Below are 4,541 nucleotides of genomic sequence, written 5' to 3' on the forward strand. Positions count from 1 at the left end.
GGGGGGCATTTGACCCCTGTTGGGGGGCAGCAAACCTATAGGTATTTAGAATTTATTTTATTATGATGATAGAGATACTGGTAGGCTTCCAAATTGCTTTAACACTGTAGATATCAATAAAACATGCCCAACTGATTGCTGTTTCTCTGTGTCTCACTCTTTCTCTCTCTCTATATATAGTGGTCTTTTGTTTTAATCATGGAGGGTATTTTACAGAGTGACTTTGGGATTTTTTTTATCAGGGATTTTTCAGTTTTCCAATAGGGAACACCAGAATTCCTGCTAGGGAGGCCAGTGGCAGAACCCTGCCTGCTCAGAGCTGGCATCTTGGACCTAGTTGGAGGTGGCTGATGTCCAGGCTAATTGGGGCCAGGAGGACATGCATTGACAGTTCAAAGCAGGCCACCACACTGGGAACATCTTCTGGGAGATAGCTGCCCAGATGGCCAGGCAGGGGCACACTTGGCAGTAGTGCTGCACAAAAGCCAACCCTGCAGCCACAGCCCACTGGCAGCTGGCCCAGAGGGGCAGATGCTTCTACTGGCTGTGCAGTCCCCATCCGGGTCTGGCAGGTACGCAGCAGGTCACAGCCAGGCAGCAGCTCCCACTGCCAGACTGCTGCAGTAGGTAGAGGGTGCAGGGAACTCTTAGGGCTGCTTCAGCAGTCCAGCTGGCACAAGGGGTAGTGTCCCCAGGTACCAATTGGCTGGGGCCCAGAAGCTCCTGAGAGCAACTACCACTGAGCTACTTGCCAAGGCAGCTTTTTGTACTGATGGGTCCAGGACAGAGCACAGGGCCTGGCCCTGGGCTCTAGCTTCCCCTGGCTGCAGATCCAGGAGGAGCCAGGCAGGGTTATTTTGCCCCAAGTGGCACAATTTACTCCACAACAAAGTGCACATCCAAGCAAGTGCGCTGAGACAAAAACCCCTGGCTCAAATTTGCACTGCTTCTATTTGAGCTGCTGCAAGCGCACATGCTTGCATGTGTCAACACATCCTATGTTTGTATCCATCTAACATTTGTCTTGTCATTACTTAGCATCTTCATTCCTAAAAGTGTGTTTTGCTTGTTTGTATGGAATATCACAATGCAGCAGAATAAAATTATATGTCCCAAACCTGTCTGTTGCAAATAATAAGGTCATAGGTATGATAACAGCCAAAAAGGAATTTTAAAGACAACTCTCAAAGTCTTTTAGTTTACTGAACTCTAATGTAGCTGGAAAGTTTTACTATTCAAAAGAATAGCTACTATTTGCCACATGATTAAAGACTTTAGGGGTGCACCAATAAAGATGTTCTTGGCTGATACTAAGAGCCAATTATTAACCAGCCATATCAGCCGATACTGGTCTGATAACCGATTTACAGGAATGCAACTGGGCAGCGTGGAGAGCAGCTCCCTGCAGTTAAGTCTGTGAAGGGGCGGGGGCCTGGTGGGAGGCATAGAGGCCTCCACAGTGAGAGAGGGAGTGGGGCAAGTATGCACAAATATAGGGGATGCACATGCCCCTCCATGCCTCATATGGGGAATGCATGCAGTGGTGGGGAGCTTCTCCACCTCATGCCCCCTGGATGAGCCACCTGTGGCTGTCTTGCTCCCCACCCTGGCCTTGGGTCCCATTCACCACCCTGGCTGGGCAGCACCTACCAGCCCCTGCCCCACTCCCTCATCTTGGCCTCGATCTGCCCCCTCCATGCCCCTTCTCTCCCCTACATCCCTTCCCCTCCACAGACATAGCTGCAGGGATCTGCTCTGCAAGCTGCCCAGCTGCATTGCTGGCCATGTGCTTGTGTGTGGCCATACACATGCACACGGCATCTATGGGCCTTGGCTAGAAGGCATAATTGATTATAGATTCATAGATTGTAAGGAGCTGGAAGGGACCTCGCAAGATCATCGGGTCCAGCCCCCCAGCACTAGGCAGGAAAGACAACTGGGTTTAGGTGACCCCAGCGAGGTGACTGTCCAGTTTCCTCTTGAAGATTTCCAGGGTAGGCGATTGCACCACCTCTGGAGGGAGTTTATTCCATGGTCTGGACACCTTAACTGTGAAGAAGTTTTTCCGGGTGTTAAGCCTGAAATGGTCTTCCAGGAGTTTGTGGCCATTACTGCTGGTTTTCCCCAAGGGTGCCTGGTGAACAGTTGTTTGCCAAGCCCTTGATGTATTCCGCTGATGTAGCGATATGCTGCTACCAAGTCCCCTCTCGGCCTTCTCTTTTTTAGGCTGAAGAGGCCCAGGTCCCTCAGCCTTTCCTCGTATGCCTTGCCTTGCAAGTCTCTGATCATACAGGGGGATATTCTCTGGACTCTCAAGCTTTTCTGCATCCTTGTTGAAGTGTAGCGCCCATTGGATGCAGTACTCCAGCTGCAGCGTCACCAATGCTGAGTAAACTGAAAGAATCACTTCCTTAGTTTTGCTTGAGATGCGTCAGTTGATGTATGCCAGAGTATTGTTTGCCCTGCTGGCAACAGCATTGCACTGATGGCTCATGTTCATACTATGGTTTATTATAGCCCCTAAGTCCCTTTCAGTCATAGTGCTAGTCAGTTTGGTGTCATCGAGCCTGTAAGTATGTTGGGAATTGTTCATCCCCAGATGGAGCACGTTACACTTCTCAATGGTGAGCTTCATCTGGTTCCGATCCGCCCAACTTGCCAGCTTGTCTAGGTCTGCCTTTATCTGCAGCCTGTCTTCAAGCATGACTACGCTCCCTCATAACTTTGTGTCATCCGTGAACTTGGCTAGTGAGCTCTTCGCCTCCACATCCAAATCATTGATAAAGATGTTGAAAAGCACTGGACCAAGTATGGACCCCTGAGGGACACCACTGGCCACTTCGCCAGGATAACACATATCTGTTCATTAGAACTCTTTGGGTCCTACCCTGCAGCCAGTTCCCTACCCACATAACTGTCCAGCAGTTAAGCCTGCAATCCTCCAATTTTCCCATAAGAACATCATGGGATACCAGATCAAAGGCTTTTGGAAGTCCAGGTATGCAGTGTCGACCTCCTCACTCTTATCCAGGTGGTGAGTTACGTGGTCATAGAAGGAGATGAGATTGGCAGATCTTGTCTTACCAGTGATGAAGCCGTGCTGACTGTCATTCAGAATCCTACTTTCTGCAAGCATGTTGCACATAGACTCTTTGAATTTTTCCAGGATTTTCCCTGGGATAGAAGTTAAGCTAATCGGCCTGTAGTTCCCTAAGTCCTCTCTCCTCCCCTTCTTGAAGATGGGCACAGCATTGGTGCTCTTCTGTCTTCAGGGACCTCCTCTGAGTGCCACAAGTTTTGTAAGATTTTTGCCAGAAGTCCTACAATGATTTTGGCCAGGTCCTTCAGCAACCAATATATCCGTGCACCTATAAAAGACTTTAATGGATACTTCCATTCATGTTATTTTTCAGGTATGAAAAAGAAAGGAATTACAATAATTTACCCTAAAGGTTGAAAAATATTAATTAAAATTGCTTTTTCCTCACTGTGGTAAAGATCTGTTATTAGTTTGAATATAGATTATTTCTTACTAGTATTTCTGAAATTAAAACCGAGTGGATATATATGTTTCTAACTTCTTCATGATACACAAAAATGCCTTAGGTATAGAAAAAATGAATTTCTTTTCTCTTTTTGTAATTAACAAATGCAACATTTATGAGTAAATTTTATAACTGGCATAACAATATAATGGAGTGTGCCAGAACCAGTGTAATCTTGTAATCATTTCATCACATCAACTTCTCCTAGGACATCAAACGAATCACTAGTTTTGAAAATAGCTTTTAACCATGTTATTTGTCAAGAAAACAAATATTAATTAGAAAGTCTAATTAAAGAGGATAGGATGTGAATGCACATGTTTATCCTGCCACAGTTTGTCTTCAGTCTTATTCTGAAGTAAAATTACACTGATGCTAGCTGTGTCTACGTGAGACACTACTTCATAGTTGTTACTGTACATTTATTAGTACTTGTATAACCAAGTACTAATATATGCACCGTAACATGAGTTAGCGTGCAGTAGTGTTGTCCCCAAAGGACAGTGAGTTCGTGCCCGGTGCGCTTGTGCCAATAAACACACGGGGGTGAAGGATCCAACTTAATCTTTATTTTTGCGCAGAAAGTGGCGCTTGGCAATCATTTGCAAAGCAAGCACCCACACCCCAGTGGGTGTCTGCCTTATATAGCTACGTAACAGGTTAAACTTGCTGATGTGATGAAATGTGTAGCAAGCCCAGCAAGTAACCCCCCTTCCAGCTCCCCCCCAAGTAACCCCCCTTCCAGCTCCAGAACTTTGTTGATACAGCTTTTCCTCTAGCGAGGCCAGCAATTAAACAACTAAGCAACAAGCGATCTCCCCCAGCCTAAACAACCTACTCTATGTCCTTGGTTAGATAAAATACTTTTTTTAAAACATACAAAGCTGTTTCTGAAGTAGAAAATGCATAGTAAAAGTTCAAGGGATCTCTGCTGGACATGGCTTTTAGCCCTACTTCTACCCCTGTGAATATCTCCATGTCTACCTATCTCCAGCT

This window comes from Alligator sinensis, unplaced genomic scaffold, assembly GCF_000455745.1.
Source record: "Alligator sinensis unplaced genomic scaffold, ASM45574v1 scaffold81_1, whole genome shotgun sequence".
Taxonomy (NCBI): Eukaryota; Metazoa; Chordata; order Crocodylia; family Alligatoridae; genus Alligator; species Alligator sinensis.